Raw genomic sequence first — 18,008 nt, 5'->3', positions numbered from 1 at the left:
TTCTAAATACTTACAATGTATCCAGAGTTAAAATGGATACACTCTATTCAATGCATTTTAAAAAGAAAATGTAATGCTAAATGTCCTTAAAAAATCTCATTCAAATCACTTTAATAAAAAAAACAATCATTTTTTTCCATTTCCTTCTCTTCATACCTTCTCTTCTCCCTCCCTTCTGTGTGTGTGTGTGTGTGTGTGTGTGTGTGTGTGTGTGTGTGTGTGTGTGTTTCTGTGTTTATGTATGTCTTCGATCTGGGGATTTCACACAAGGAGTCATCCATGTTAGGGTTATATTTTACCACAGATCTACATGAAAATAAATATAATTTTGTCATTACACAGTTGATCTTATGTTAGATATATTTTTAGACTGTAAAGCGCCAGAATCCTTTAAAATGCAAATAAAATGTACACATACATACTGAAAATAAATTGTTGACAACATAAAACAGTGATAATGATCAACCCTTGTATGCTATAATGGATATTGAATGTTTTCCCTATCCCAGTCATAAGCTGACATAAACTGGGGAGATGGACACCTGTAAAACCAACATTGTGGGTGGAAGGCAAGAGCAACAGGAGTTCAAGGCCAACCTAGGCTCAAAATGGGCTCTAGAGTTCCAACATACAAACTACAAAACAATCTGAGTTCAGAGTATGACCACCAACATAGGGTGTGATCACATTTCAAAATATAAAACAAGAAGGAAGGGTTGAAGAATGTTGCTGTTCCATTAACATATAATATCAATTATGCTATCATAATGGTAATGAGCAAAAGCTAGACCAAAGAAAAGTGATTTCGCTTTTGTTTAAGTAAATAATTGTGAACTTTGCCATTTCTATATTAATAGAGTCCATAAAGAGTACAATTAAATGTAACAGTTCTACGGAAACTTTTTGGAAGGAAATATCTTGGCAATAGCCAATCAATACTTCAACATTTGGTAGTTTTCCTATATGAAAGTGGCTCCATTAGAACACTTTCAGGCAAAGGACAAAAGACCATTTGAGCTCTATTTGAAAAGAGAAAAGTGTACCTGAGACAGAAATTAGGGAGGTGGATGCCGTCCTCATTTCCCAACACTATGGCAGGTATGGATCTAAAAGATGAAGGTGATCAGTCACAATGTTATATCCTGGATTACAATAGCTGCTATTGATACACATGTCTGGTGGCCTCGGTGCTTCCATGTGCAAGTGACACAGCAGCAATGCCTATCTGAGTTAGCTCTGGGAGGTTTGTGACACAGGAGATCAGATGCTGCCCTGACAGCACTAGAATAAGAGACCTCATCTTTTATCCCACCCACCCTGATGTTAGGCCCTAGAGTTATTCAGGAATATTTTCTAAAACTATGTTACCAATTTTCCAATTATATCTTAGTAGCCCATTTTTAAATATCTTGTGATGAATATGTTTAAAGAATTTCAGGTTATCTATTACAATTTCATCTTGAATTAGATGTCTAAATATTGAGAAGAAGGATTTTTATGTTCCCTACAGAATCCATGCTGGGGATGGATGGAAAGGACCCACAAGATACAGTTAGGAAAAGCATCACAAGTAAAAGTGGAGATTGTCAACTACTGAGCTCTAATCTCTGAAACTCTATGAGTTTCAGTGTCACAGAAAGATGATTAGAAAGCAAACCAATTCCATAATAAATGAAAGTGCTGCTTATCTTACAACACCAAAGTTAAGAATGAGCCACTTGCTCTGTAGATCACAGTTCTGTATGGTGCTAGATTAGGCTAGTGTCTCCCTGCCCAGGAAAAGAAGTAGAGATTAGAGGAATATATAATCAGCAGAGAGAACTTGACAACTTTCTTGAGACCATGACATCAAATAATCTAACTGATCATGTTGAAACAGGAAGACAGAATGGACCTATGTCTTTCCTACCATTTTCAAGCTGCTGCCCAAGCCTGCACTTCCATAGATGTCAGACTTCTGTGTGAATCAGTGCTCCACTGTGGTTTCTTGTGCTTCAGTAGTGATTCCTCTGAATTCTGTCCTGATTAACTCCATCCTGCAGTAAGCTGTCATAGAGCTGTTCTGTATGCCACACTGCAGCAGACCAAGCTGTTCTTCCCATAATTGGATAACTTGTTTAGGTCATCAGATTCTGTGATAAAGGCAAGTCAGAGTGCAGAAAGACAATAGGATTTTTTCTAATGTCATGTCATCTGGGTCTGTATTTCTGTCTGCTGTTTACATATGAGGTGATGGTCTAGGTCTGGATTTGCATTATTGGGTTACAGCTCCATAAAATAGGAGCTCAGAACTTGGTTGGCACAGTTAAATGACTTTAGTGACTTTGGAAACCTGCAGTCAACTCCAGACATCAGGTGCTCTGTAAACAATTTCTATTAAACTAGATTTGTATGAGACACATTTTGGACTGAGCCACAGGCCTGTTCCCCATTTAATAGTGATTAATTGGAAATAAGTGTTTCACTTGCTACTGTCCAGGCTGGCTTTGAACCTCCATCCTCAAATCTCAGTCTCCTTAATAGCTAAGATTACTGGCATGAGAAACGGCGACCAGGTTTATTCAAATTTTTATACTGAACAAAAGTGCATATACAGACCATTTTCACAGTAAAAGCAGAACACACTTTTTCTTTTTCTGGCAAGTACACATGGAACATTCTCTGGGATAAGCCACATCAGATCTTGGTAAATATAAGGAGAGGAAATGAAGTAGAAGAAAATTGTGAACCAATGTTGGAATGAAAACTAAAAAGCTCACAAAAATGAGGACAAAACCTTTCATATTTATTTTCAAAATTTGACAAAGTAGCAATCAAAAGTCCTATTACAAAATTTTATGACAAGTTAAAATGCATGCAACAACACATGAACTTACTAAATGTAGCAAAAGCTATAGTAGGAAGAAAGTTCGTAGTTGTGAATGCCTACATAAAAAACGAACAAGTTTTGGAGCAGGTTTTGGTCTTGGAACAATGAGGCATCCCTGACATCTTTAGAACAGAAGACTATGGCTTCAACCCCCACCCCTCCATTAAACCTTACAGTATTGAGGATTTTCCTTTTTTTTTTTCCTGTGGGTCATGGGGCTTGAACTCATCCTTGGAGCTGTCCTTGAGCTCTTCAGCTCAAGCCTTCTGCTCTACCTTTGAGCTAAGCTACACTTCTTGTTTTCTAGAGGTTAATTGGAGATAAGAGTCGAGGTTCTTTTGTGACTGGGCTGGCTTCGGACCTTGATCCTCAGATCTCAGCCTTCTGAGTAGCTAGGATTACAGGCATGAGCCACTGCGCCCAGGTCTTAAGGAAGATGTTCCAAAACCACATTATTGTCCATCTCTCATGGATCACACTATCCAGCTCCTAACTGTCTTGTGACTATTGTCTTTTCCTAAATGGAATATTGATTACTAGTTTTTTTTTCCACAACTACATCTCTGAATTACAGAGAGGAAGCACCATTTGCTGTTTCCTACAGAATCCTTCCTGGTGAATAAGAAAACAGATCCAGCTTCTTAAGCTAGTGGAAAGATCCATTGTCCAGAGTTACTGAGATTCAGTCTCTAAAATTCTGTAAGATGCAATGACACAGGAAGTCCATTAGATGGCAAACAAACGCCACTGTCTATAAATGAGCTGTCTATGTAGAAACAGTAGAGTAGAGATTGATAGGGTGCTATTACCAACAAGGAGCCCCATAGGCTTGAATGAGAACTCTGGAAGAGCCAGGCACACTTGGGATGTCTAAAAGGCAAGAGGAGTGCCTTGAGCCCTAGGGGGCCGGAAGGCAGAAGGAGTTCTTTGTGCCCTTAAAGATTTTTCAATTGCAAATTAAGGCTAAGGTGTTAATTGTTTAAGCCAGTATCAGTAAAAGTTTTTAAGAACATTGGAAATGGGTTTCTAAACAATATTTGAAAGTGAAGTTGTCTTAAATGTTTAAAGAAAGAGAAAAAAGGAAAAATAGGACTACCAAAGTAATTGCTTAATTACTATTTCAGCTTGCTCTTGTAAGTTACCTTATAGCAACTTCCAGCTAGCCCATGGAGAAGAACAGCAATCCTTATTCAGATGTAACTTTGGCTTTTACCAGGTTCTAGGTAAGCTCATGCTTAGAGACTATTTCTGTGTTGACCACATTGTGGCTTTAATTGGAGTAACGTGGCCTTTTGTAGGACTCATTGATCTGAAAGCCACAGCTTTGAGCCTGCCCCGGCAAAGCAAAGTCCCTATGAGACTGTGGTGTCTAATCTGCCAGCAGGATGCTGGGACAGAGTTGCTTTGGAGCTCGAAGTGGCAGAGTGCTAGCTCTGAGCTGAAAAGCTGGGGGGAAGCACTCAAGCACCAAGCTCGGGACTCACAGTGGCAGGGTGCTAGCCTTGAGCTGGAGAGCTGAGAGACAGCGCCCAGACCCTGAGTTCAAATACGGCAACCAACAAAGTGAAATGCCAATGGCATGTTTATCCCTGTGTGGAGAGACACTACTGGGACACGAAAGCCTCTGCTTGGATGGCAGAGATGGTGTCAGATCTTAGAGTCACTTGTTGCTGGGAAATTGCCTTTTCTACGATTTGGATGGCCCTCCTGGCGTCGGGATTTAATTTGCGCAAGGATGTAGGGTTGGTATCTCCTTTTAAGAGATCAAAGAGGGGTTTTAACTCTCCTGTGGACAGCTTTAGATAAGGCCGAAGCCAATTTATATCTCCTAAGAATTGCTGAAAATCATGAAGACTTCTTAAGTGTGAAGTTTTTAATTGTATTTTTTGGCTTTTAGCTTTGAGCCTGCCAGGGCAAAGCAAAGTCCCTGTTCAGGCGCCAGTTGCCGGGGCCTACCAAATGCAAATTGGGGTTCCTGATATAGGGGGCAGGGATTGGAAAAAATAGAAGAGAGACAAACACATCGGGTCCGGGAGGTCTGCAGCCCAGGCAAAAACTGCAGCCCCGTTATTTCCAAACTCAAGGCTTATATCCCTTTCTGGACACCAGGGAACTTCCAGGTGTTACATCCAGATGGTAAATCAGGGAACTGTTGGGGTTACATTCATATGATAAATCTCAGATCAATTGAACAGAACAAGGCCAAAAACAATAAGACAATAAAGCAATTATCTGCTGCAAATCAAAGTACAGTTTAATTCCATTCTGGCTCCCAACAGAGATGCACCGGTGGCTTGCTGACCTTTGTGGAAAACCACTCTGTGCTAGGTGCTGAGACTGGAAACCCAGCCTTGCCTCTATCCCTGCTTCCTCTGTGTCCACACAGTTCATCTCCTAAGGACTGAAGTGTGTCCTCCAAGTTGGTATGTAGAAATCCTGCACCAAATCAGGTCATACTTGAAAAAAGAGCTATAAGAAGAGATTGAAGTGTACCTTAGGTCATTTCTGAGGAAGAACTTAGGCCATATGGTCACTGGGTATGTATTTAATAGCTGTGCTTCCTTGGACAGGAGAGTGTCTGCATGTTTGGCTCTCTGATTAGAATCTTATCACCCATATGAAATATTAAATAAGTCTGAGCATTTTAAGATGTCCATATTCTCTCTCTTAGGTACCAGAGTTAAGGCTTTCTGTGGATTGTGGAGAGGTTTTGGCCAATAAACATGCGCTGTCTTAGGTATAAAAGACACTAGGAGAGGAGCTATTTCCAGTGAGTTCAGGACCCAAAGCTTCTTTGAACTTGAGATGAAGATCCACTGTTTCTCCCAGGTTCCTTCTTCACTTTCTCTAGATCTATTTATATCATTGTGCATCCTCAGAAACAGGAAGGATGAATGCTCCAGCAGCAGGAGCACATGGGTGGGTTTTAGGCCTCATGCTACTGAGGAGTGTTGAGTGGAAAGGGTTCTGTGGGATTGTGTAAGGAGCACTTATTTTAGCAGTCCAACTCAATGTGTGAAAATTTAATATCATATTACACAAAAAAGAAAAATTACATGTTCATATGTTCAAAGTGGGAATACTTAGGTTATCACCATGCTGCAGCCACATCTGAAGTTCTTTAGTCCCAGAAGTACATTTATGGCTTTATCCATGACCATCAATTCTTTTGAGTATTTTATAATAATCTGAAAAGCACATACATAGGAAGCAGAGCTACTCTAGACCTTTTGTTTTTTAACAGAAAATTCTCAGATGTTTATACATCTGTTTAGGGGAGACGGAGAATTGAAAGTCTGGAAATCATAAAGATGTAGATCTTTATATTTTCTAGCCGAGTTATAATGTCAGTGCCTACAAACATAGAAATAAGTCAAAGTGAGGTTTATTTTCATCCAGTCTTCTTGTTTTATATAAGGAAAATGAAATAGAACCTTTTCTCCCTTTAATTCCTTCTTCTTAGAGTCATTAACATAGAATGAAAAATTAAGAAAATCAGAGTGAATCTTGAAGACAGCAAAAGTTTTTTCTACTCACCAGACAGACAGCACAGGCTAGCCCATGGTGGTTGATTTGCATGTGCCCAAAGAACAGCCCACAGCTCTCAGACTTCATAATAGACTGCTCACTCCCTGTGGTGGAGTCAGTCCAGCAGTCAGCACACAGCATGGACATGAGGGCCCTTGCTCAGCTCCTGGGGCTCCTGCTGCTCTGGGTCCCAGGTAAGAAAGAACCATGCTGAGGAATAACACAGATCAGTGTTATTCGTGATGTTTTACTCTTCAGGGAAATCTTCTTAGAGTTTGATTAATGGTGTGGATGTTTGCTTTTATGTTTCTACACAGGGATCAGGTGTGACATCCACATGACCCAGACTCCATCTTTCCTGGCTGCGTCTCTAGGAGACAGAGTCACCATCACTTGCAGGGCCAGTGAGGAGATTGGATATGCTTTAGCGTGGTACCAGCAACCTCCAGGGAAATCTCCTAAACTCCTGATCTATGGTGCAGATAATTTGGAAGATGGAGTCCCAACCAGGTTCAGTGGCACTGGATCTGAGACAGACTTCACTCTCACCATCAGCAGCCTGCAGCCTGAAGATGCTGCCACTTATTACTGTCAACAGGCTTTTGATGATCCTCCCACAGTGATACAAGTCATTACATAAACCACAAGGGAAGCAGAAGTGAGGGCTACTCCTCATGCTTCTACTTGCACGATCTGTCCTAGAATCACAGGACAGCGATCTTCTATGTCTCAGTCTCTGGAATGAGTGTGCTGGGCTGAAAGTTGAAATACTAAAATTAGAGTCAAGACTATAAACATCTAAACGCACTGTATTTTTTTGCATCTTTTAACCTCTAACAGGTATTCACACTGTGCACAGAGATACTTCTAAGTTATTATGTCTAACTGTTGTTTTGTGATTTCAAAACATTTTATGCATAAATTCCATCAGCAATTAAAGACAATTTGGTACTTCATTGTTCTGGTTCATGCCTTTTGTGTTTCCATTTTGGTTTTAGCTTTTCTTATTGCATTTGGAGAGCTTCAGTACAATTTTAGGTACAGATGGTGAGAGTGAACATTTCATTCCTTAATACAACTTGAGTGATAAAATGTTAAATACTCATTGTTAGTTTGGCGTACTGATAGAGTGCTTGCCTAGCATGCACAAAACCCTGGGTTCCATTTCTCTGTAGAACATACATAGAAAAACGGCAGAAGTGGTGCTCAGGCTCAAGTGGTAGAGTTTTAGCCTTGAGAAAGTCCAAGGACTGTGCTCAGGCCATGAGCTCAAGCCTAGGACTGGCAAAAAATATTGACTTTATAGGCAATAGAGGAAATTGAAAGCATGTTTTTATTGAGGATGTTATATGCACAGTAGTAAATGATAAATGATGAATTTCAAGTAAGATATATGGTTCGATTGGGTTTTTTGGTTCTATTGGTGTTTAAACTCAGGGTTACCTGCTTATTTGGCTCTACAAATTAAGTCACCCCACCATCATTTTTAATTTTTTTTTTACTTTAGATTCTTTCTCCGGTGAGGTCTGGTGATTTTACCTAGCTTCATTTTCTATTGCAATGCTTCTAATTTCACCACATGCAGAAACATGCACCACCTACTTTAACCAGATTTTTGAGCTAGATTTTCACTGCCATTCAGGTGGCAGATGTGAATCTAATCTCAAAATCTGTGCTTCCAGTTTAGTTGGGATTACTGTCATGAGTGACCATGTCCAGCCCTCAAATGAATAATGTTTATAAACTTTAGTCCTACTAAACATAATGAAGTGGTCATATCAAACTCTGAATAATGGGTAGAAAAGACGTAGTGAATATTACTACTGTATTTCAATTCCACATTACCGCATTATGGAAAAATGAAATAAATAATGGGCACAATGTACTTTTCTTTCCCTGTAAAAGAAGGATGACTCCTGTGAACTGATAAGGAGTGATTCAATGATATAGTTAAAAACTTGAAGACTTATTTAGAAGGCATTATATCTCATATAAAGATGTAGGGAGGTGTGGGAACAATATGGCAGACTGCATGCTTTTAGCTGCACTGATTGCCCAGATAGTAAAAGACATGGATGTTTTGATAGATTCCTTCCCCAGTGAAGAAGCCACAGCTGCATTGCAGGCTGTGAGTTTGTACAAGTCTGTAGGTCACCAGAAGAGAAAGGTGAGCTTGCAGTGTGGTGCAAATGCTGGGTGATGAGCAGACATGTGTCATCACTATTTCCCATTTCAGATATTTGCAGTTAAATGGGCTGGAGCTCAGTACAGGCATTTCCAGGTATTATAGTGTGTTTAAAGACCATAGCATAAAAACTTCCTTGTAATTTGGTAAATAAAAGTAAGGAACTACATTAATTATTGTCAACACTTGACAAGTAGGGGGACATATTTCTTGAAAAACACATACATATGCAAATATACTTATGAATACAACATTCCTTTACCCCAATATATACAAATATTTATTCTGATTTGACACCTCCATCATCATTTGTTGTCCTTTACAAAGATTTTTGTACAGCAGTTCAATATTTTTTCCATATATTTTTATTATAATTAATAGAATGGTGCATTACTTCACAAACATTGATACCCTTTCTCATGTCTTGGTCTCCATTCCCCCACCCCCATCCCTCCTCTCATCTTGTTTTTTCCCCCTTCCCTATCTGATTTCAAATAACCAAATACACATATATACAATGTATCAGATAACAATGTGAAATACTGTAACAATATGAGATAGCCAAGGAAGAGCAAAAGAGATGAGAGATAAAATAGTATATAAAGGATAAAATCACTCATTATATGGCTTTTGTTTCTATATGTTGGAGGTCCTTTCATGTAGCCTCATACTATATGGACTTATATATTGTGGTTTTGTTCTATTTTAAATCTATGCTAGGACAGAGAGCCCAAGGTTTCTACTGATTGTGACAAATGAGGGAAACCATAGAGCCTATGTTCCTTTGAGTTTGGCTTACTTCACTTAATAGGATTTTTTCTAAGTCTTTCCATTTCCTTACAAATGGGGCAATGTCGTCCTTCTGACAGCAGCATAGAATTCCATGGTGTATAAATACCACATCTTGTTGATCCACTCATCAACTGAGGGGCTTTTGGGTTGGTTCCATATCTTTGCTATGGTAAATACTGCTGCAATGAACATCATTGTGCCAGTGGATTTAGCATGCCCTTGTTTCTGGACGATTGGGTAAATGCCAAGTAGTGGAATTGCTGGGTCATAGGAGAGCTCTGTGTTTAATCTTTTGAGGAACTACCAAAGTGCTTTCCGTAGTGGTTGAATGAGTTTGCACTCCCACCAACAGTGTAGTAGTGATTCCCCCTGGCCACAACATCCCCCCAGCATATATTGTTATTAGATTTCTTGCTCCTGGCCATTCTAACTAGAGTGAGGTGGAATCTTAGAGTTGTTTTGATTTGCAATTTTTTATAGTTATAAATGTTTAATGTCTTCTGGTTTTCTTCCTTTTTTCATACATTTTTTACTGTAATTAATAGAAAGGTTACATTGTATTTGGCAGATAGAAGATGCATTAATAAACATATATTGATACCCTTTCTTATGTCTTGGTCCCCATTTCCCTCCCCCCCACCACGCCTCATCTTGTTTCCCCCCTTCCCTATCCAATTTCAAATAACGAAATACAAATATTTCAAATATATCAGATGACAAAGTGAGATACTGTAACAATATGAGATAACCAAGGGACAGCAAAAGGGATGAGAGATAACATAGTACATTAAGAACAACAATCACTCATTCTATGGCTTTTGTTTCTATATCCTAGAGGTCCTTTCATTTAGTGTCATACTATATGGCCTTATGTATCTAGGTTTTGCTCTATTGCAAATCTCTGCTAGGAGAGCCCAAGGTTTCTACTGATTATGACAAATGAGGGAAACCATTGAACCTATGTTCCTTTGAGTCTGGCTTACTTCACTTAATAGATTTTTTTTCTAAGTCTTTCCATTTCCAAACAAATGGGTCGATGTCATTCTTTCTGACAGTAGCATAGAATTCCATTGTGTATAAATGCCACACCTTGTTGATCCACTCATCAAGAAAGGGACATCTAGGTTGGTTCCATATCTTTGGTATGGTAAATACTGCTGCAATGAACATTGTTGTGCTAGTGGATTTAGTATGCCCTAGTTTCTGGATGATTGGGTAAATGCCAAGTAGTGGAATTGCTGGGTAATAGGGGAACTCTATGTTTAGTCTTTTGAGGAACTGCCATACTGCTTTCCAGAGTGGTTGAATGAGTTTGCACTCCCACCAAAAATGTAGTAATGAACAATCCTGGCCACATCCCTATCAGCATTTGTTGTCATTACATTTCTTGATCTTGGCCATTCTAACTGAGTTGGAATCTTAGAGTTGTTTTGATTTGCATTTCTTTTATGACCAGAGATGTGGAGCATTTCTTCATGTGTCTATAGGCCATTTTTGTTTCTTCTTCAGAGAAGACTCTCTTTAAGTCTTTGGCCCATTTTTTAATGGGATGGTTGTTTCTTTGGAGATTAGTTTTGGAGTGATTCAATTTTTTGAGCTATTGATATATTTTAGATATGAGGCCTTTGTCCGTTGTATGGTTAATGAAGATCTTCTCCCATTCTGTAGGCTTCCTAATTAATTTACTAGCTATGTCCTTGGCCATACAAAAGTTTAATGCAGTCTCACTTATCCAGACTTTCTCTGATTTGTTGTGTTTCTTGATCTTTATTAAGAAAGTTTCGACCTGTGCCAAAGAGATCTAGTGTATCTACTGTTCCTTCTTGTAAAGTTTGCAGTGTATAGCAGTTCAAAATTTTTTCATATATTTTTTATTGTAATTAATAGAATGGTTACATTATATTTGCCAGATAGAAGGTGCATTACTTCACATACATTGATACCCTTTCTCATGTCTTGGTCCCCATTTCCCTCCTGTCCTCCCCCACCCCTCATCTTGTTTCCCCCCCTTCCCTATCTAATTTCAAATAACCAAATATAAATATATCCAATATATCAGATACCAAAGTGAGATACTGTAACAATATGAGATAACCAAGGGACAGCAAAAGAGATGAGAGATAACATAGTACAGTAAGGACAACAATCACTCATTTTATGGCTTTTGTTTCTATATCCTAGAGGTCTTTCAGTTAGCAATTCCACATTTTAAGCTGATATAATACTGAGTTATCTCTTGAAATGTTGTTAAACTGGGCCTGTGAGTTTTGAATGGAAATAGAATGTTTCCCTAGCATGCAGGAAGACCCGGGTTCAATTCCTCTGTGGGAAAGGAAGTGTGTTCATCACCTTCAACATTGATCAGTTACAAGTAGAGTTATTTTATTCTTCCCAACATCTCCTCCCTTAACCTTAAAAATAAGTGAGGGGCGAGGATTTAGGCAATATCTTAATTATGGTAGGCATTAATCTGAGAGGGAGGACAGAGGCCCTGATCCCTAGAAGGGAGGCCATGTTGAGCAAGAAGCAAGACACACTGGCTGGTGTGTCTGTCTTTTTGCTGAGGCCAAGCATCTTTTTGCGGGGGCAGGGTTTTATAGGATGCCAACCTCCATGCTATCAGGCGTGTCCTGCAGAAGACCCTGAGGCTTATGGCTGTTTTATTTTTAGGCCATCTCCTTGCAGTCTTAGCTGCACCTCATGCAGATGCCTAGACCTGTAAACTGCAGGTGCTTGTCCCTCGGGTGGGGATTATGGTTCCTCTGGGGGCCCATAGTCCTCATGCCCTTCCTCAGCCAAATCAGCTAGATGTAGGAGCTGATAATGTACCTGAATAGGCCTTGCTGCCAGGGTATCAATCTGTTATTTTACAAAAGCTATAATTCTATTAAAAATACATGGTCCAATGGTAGCAATTAACTATAATGCAAATAGGGGTGCTAGCAAGGGTAAAAAGATAAGACAAGATTCCATTGAGTTAGCTGAACAGCTTTAACCTGATCCTGATCTCTAAGAAACTGAAGGAGCTCATTGATCACACAGGGTCTGAATGTACAAAAACCACTGTAACCAAGGGGCCCACCCACAAAGGGAAGAAGGTAGGGGAGCCAACCATTTAGTCCAGTCCATAGATAGTTTGCATCAAGTTTATTTTGGAGGCATTTGAGAACCTCCTGCAGCCTTTTAAGCAGATCAAGGCCTCGACAATTTTGGAGGCCTACTGCAGCCAGGGAATCAAGTTGAGATTGTAGGTAGTCTCTTTGTGGGCAGTGTGGATAATGATGCTCAAGATGAGGAGAAGGAAAGTGACTGAAGAATCCAACCAGAGCTAAGCAGAGCCTCCACTATGGTCTCCTCATTCCTGTAAGTGAGAGAGAGAAAGCATACCTCAAGAGGGGGTGCTCTTGGGTAATTATTTTTGTTGACAATATTTTAAATCTCTAGCCAGTACCCAAAATGGGTTTGGTTCTCCCACCGGGAAGACACATCCAAATCCTCTCCCCACATTAATGAGAGGTTCAGGGCCTTTCCAATAAGAGGATCTTTTCAATGGACTTCAACTTTTAAATAAGGCATCTGATTAGATCAATGTCTCTGAAAGGCTGTCAGAGGCTGATCCTTGGAAAAATTTAAAATAATGTAAGCATGGCTGTCCTCAATTGATCATGGGGGTTGCCTCCCCCTTTTTGTTTTATTAAAACAAGGCCCATTATCCGTTATAACCTGTAGGAGTAAACTCAAGATAACAAAACATTGTAATGAATGGCTTTCAGTGTGTCAGGCTCTTTCACTGGAATGCACAGTAGCCCAACAAGCATGTGAATGAGTATCGATAGACATAATTTTCCAAAGGGTGCTTAGTGGGTTACATCAGTCTGCCAGATAACATTAGGCTTAAGGCCCCAGAGATTGACCCCAGGGGATTGTAGAAGTGGGACTTGTAAAAATGGCATGCACAATTTACATGTCCTCATGATCTTTTTTAAGTCTTTTACAGGGACCAGGGGGAAACTTTGATACATCCCTCTCCAATTTAAGTGAGTCAGTTCACATGGCAGGGATCTGACTTGAATTATTAGGGGAGAAGTTTAAGAAATACTAATTACATCACCTACTTTACCATCAAATTTCCAGTGTCATTCTGCAAGGAAGAAGGACAAAGATGGTCCGCTCAGTCCATCTGACCAGTCTTTGTGCCAGCTTATCTTATTACCTAAACAGTTTTAAGAGACAGGCAGGCAAAGCTTCTAACACTGATAAACAAATTTACATTTAAATTTTGATACTTATCTTCAAACTTTAACTCAAGGAAATAAATTGCAAATTCCCTAATTCCTCTGGACTAAACAGGATACAATGTTTAGTTGGTAAACAGCTTTATGCATTACAATACCAGATTTTCTTTTTAAATGCAGATTTTAGAATCTTTAGAAAACTCCTATTAACCAGTTTCTTGTGTTTCAATTATGAATTTATTCATTGTTTTGGATGCTGACAATTTAACCTTGAACATGTTTACTCACACCCATTCACACATGCATTCAAACTCCAAGATCTTAAAGCCCGCAAAATTAACATCAGCTGTGCATTTTAAAAGGATTCACATACACACACTCAAACAAACCACAAGGATCCATATTTAGGATGGTTATCAATTTTACCATAATACTTTTTGCACATGAAAGTTGTATGGGCGTCTCAAACCCAGGAGAACTAAGACTGAAGTCTGTGTCCTGCCACCAACTGTCTCTAGACTGTCACTACTAAGCCTGCAGCTGCTTGGTCTGGCCTAGGCTCACCTCCACTGCAGTCGAGTGGGAGGGGCCATACCAGGCCCTAGACCTACCCCAGGTGGTAGTCAGTTTGTTTTTCTTCTGGAAATGAGATTCAAAAAAAAACTTATTTCAATTAACATGTTAACAACACATCAAATATTTGAATCTCACTACCAGAAAAGTAATTTCGATTTGATGCTCCATATTAAATTCATTATTTTTATCTAAATGCCACAGGAAATATAAAGGTATCATGAGTTTTTAGGGACCAGTTATGAGAAAGTATAAAGGCAAATATAATAAGTTTCTGTGCTCTAGTTTTGGAAGGTTTGGACATTATTGTTTTTCTGTTGCTTGATCTCAGGATATTATTCAGAGCTAAGATGGCAAAAGCATCCTTGGCTTCTGGCTGAGTTCAAATAAATCTGCAAAATATGAATATATGTAAATAGATAAAATTTAGTTAAGACCCTCCTGGGACAAGGTAGCAGGTACAGTCTCCTAGTGACCCATATTACATCATTGTTAACCAAAGTAATCAGAAGAGTCTTCCACATACCAAACAGATGTAGCAAATATGAGTTATAAATTCTAATTTAGTAATTTACTACATTTTTATACATAGAACTCTGTTTGGAAGGGAGGAGTTTACTGGGAAAGAGGTGGCAGGATAATGAAAGCAACGAGAGATCACAATGCATTGTATTTATAAACAGAGTTGTTTAATCATAATCCTTTGTCCAAATACTTATGTATAATAAATAGAATAAACAAGAAATGAGAATGAGGTTCTTACATGTCCATACCTCCCATCTGTCTACATGTTTCTTTGCATGTTGTGGACTGATTGGATTGAGTCTCCTCCAGCTTGTAAGCTCATAGCAGATGAGAAGAGATCCCAGTAAATTTGGAGCATTCACAGCAAACCAGAGAGGAGAGGAATGGTGGGAAATGTACCTCCTGAAGAGATGGGAGGAGCTCACAGCTGAGGACTCAGTGAAACTATGGCCAAATCTCAGAATATATCGAAGATGGCTTTGTCCAAGACCATGTTCACACATGCCTTTTCCTATAATCAACTTGTCACCATAGCGAGAGAATCAATAAGTCTAAAACAATGGAAAATGAAGTATTATCACAAAATAGATAAGGCACACTTCTCAAACAGAAATACTGCTTCACACAAGGGATGAAACACAAATAAACATGGCTGCAATATTATCTTCTTTTCTACTCAGAATATGTCCAGAATTCAGAATCATCATGAACATCCCTGAGAGGATGTGATAAACATAATTTCCAAGCTACCTCGGATTGACTGAAGGTTGACCACTCCCTCAACAGGTTGAGAAGGGATCCCTGTAAGGTTCAGGAGGTTGTTTTTAGAAGGAGCTGAATATCACAAATACAGAGAAGCTTTTTGCTCCTCAATTGGCACATTAAGAGCACTTCTATTTAAACCACTTCTCTCTCTCTCTCTCTCTCTCTCTCTCTCTCTCTCTCTCTCTCAGACACACACACACACACATACACACACACACACACACACACACACACACAGCACCCTCTGTAAGTCCGTTTCTATAAATAGTAACTGACATAAGCTGTGAAGAGTTTTAACCTTACAGCTTTGCATACAGAAAGTCCTAGATGCAATATCCTCATCTATCTATACTCTAGTGTGGACTGACCTGTCTGTGTGACAGCATGGTTGCTACTAAACAGAGAACCAGCTGCAAGTTGAGGTGGCTAAACAAGTGATTGCCTTCACTTTGCAACAAGTGACTATGATGAGAACTGCCCCACTCCATAAGAGCAGCTTTAATCCTCCCATGGACAGGGGGCACGAACTCCAATAACCTAATCTCTTTTCACAAGTCTCCTCAGCCCATGGGCAATGTGGCCCATGAATCAAATAACTTCTACAATATTTTTCCCTTTATGATGAAATTTATAATACTTGCATCAAGCACATGGTCCTGGCCCACATCTACAGCATATGCAATGCTTTCTCTTCAAAAACTGGAAGCCAATGGAGCATTTTCTTAGGTCTATTCTATGTGTTCCCCAAACCCTGCCTGTCCATCAAGACCTTAGCAGAGTCTAGTCACTGTATCCTGACTAGAACAACCTGGGGCAGATGCAGTGCTGGCCTCTGAACATTGGTCTCTAGCCTTCTGCATCCTGGGACTCTGGCTCTAAGTAAGACAGGTAAGTGTGGTGATGCCCTGTGATATTGCTCATAGGGAATTTGAGTTTGAGCCTTTTGAATGGCACAGCATTCACCTTCTTAGTCTGAGTGGCTTTTTTTCAAAAACTATGGAATATAAGAATCAATAATACTTAAGTGTGCTTTGTTTCCATGTCTAGATTCTACTTTCAGGGTTTTGGATCCCAGGCTCTGTTGTCTCTTTTGGTATCTCTAAATCATAGATCTCTATCACTTGATGGGGAGAAACTGACTCTTTTAGAGATACAGTAGGTTTCTCACAGGCCATATCCACCTGTCCTCAGGACCTCCTCCAGCTGGGTGAAGTGTTTTAGGACAGACACTTGAGTCCCCTGTATCAGCATAGTTGTTTAAGTGATAAGGCTTAAGTTCCACAAGCCTCCATTGTGCTGTCTCACTCAGTAAAGATCACAAGTGTCACGACACCAAAGAGAATTAAAACTAAATAATTAGTCCTTCTGAGATTGTAATTTCATTCCTAGTGGTGTTGAGGGAAGAACTGAGAGGATTTGGTGTCCTGGTCATTGGAGTTGAGTTCCTTTCCTGTTTTAAGGAAACATCTGCAGGAGCCTGACTGTGAGTCATGGGAAAGGACTCTTTTGTTTTTGTTTTTGTTTTTGTTTTTTTCATATATTTTTTATTATAATTAATAGAAGGGTTACATGATATTTGCCAGATAGAAGGTGCATTAATTCACATACATTGATTTTTTTTCTTTCTTCCCACCCCCCACCCCTGGTCATCTCACGATTGTTGGTCAAAGCATCCATATGAAAACCTTTTCCCTGACTTTAAGCTTGTCCCTCATTTTCTCTGATGTCCTTTTAATCTTTTTTTATTGTAATTAGTAAAAGGGTTACATGATATTTGCCAGCTAGAAGGTGCATTAATTCACATACATTGATACCCTTTCACATGTCTTGGTACCCGTTTCCCTCCCCCCCCCACACCCCCCGCCCATCTTGGTTTTCCCCCCTTCCCTATCAAATTTCAAATATCCAGATTGTTGTCCTTAATGTACTATGTTGTCTCTCATCTCCTTTGCTGTCCCTTGGTTATCTCATATTGGTATAGTATCTCACTTTGTTATCTGAAAGGACTCTTTTGAATCAGGTGGTAAATGGAAGGTGACAGGAACAAGTTTTTCCTTCTCTCTCACCCTTGCTAAGTGGCCCTTGTTTCACCTCTCCACCCCAGCTTACCTAGCTCTCAAACAGGAAAATCCTGTGAGAATGAATATAGATCTCATCCTACGTAGGTTATGACATTTGCAAGCTTGATAGAAATAGTTAATGCTCATTTATGCAAAGACCTATGTTTATTTCTAACGTTGAAAGCTTGTAGCATTCTGCTTTTTGTTCTTTTTTATTGGAGATAATGCATAGAGGGGTTACAATTACATTCCTCAGGTAGTAAGTGCATTACTTCTTGAACATTGTTACCCAGTCCCATGTTTTTCTCCCACTTTGGGTTTGGTGTGTGGACTTCGGTCACTCTGACCACCTGCAGTCCTCTGCTGTCTTAGAGGCATATCAACTTCCTCCTGTCACCACTAGGTGGGGAACTCTCACAGCAGCTGCTGCTCCTTCAGGAGGCAGGGGGAGTCTGGGAACTTCTCATGAGAAGTGG

The 18,008-nt window shown here is 39.6% G+C and overlaps 1 pseudogene; it reads left to right on the top strand.

The window, feature by feature from the left end:
* Window positions 1–6,536: 6,536 nt before the first annotated feature.
* On the top strand, window positions 6,537–7,037 carry LOC150060344 (immunoglobulin kappa variable 1-9 pseudogene; annotated as a pseudogene).
* Window positions 7,038–18,008: the final 10,971 nt, after the last annotated feature.

This window comes from Megascapheus bottae, chromosome 7, assembly GCF_031878675.1.
Source record: "Megascapheus bottae isolate mThoBot1 chromosome 7, mThoBot2.hap1, whole genome shotgun sequence".
Classification (NCBI taxonomy): Eukaryota; Metazoa; Chordata; class Mammalia; order Rodentia; family Geomyidae; genus Megascapheus; species Megascapheus bottae.
The sequence above is the reverse complement of the archived record's forward strand: the minus strand, read 5'-3'. Positions and strand labels throughout refer to the sequence as shown.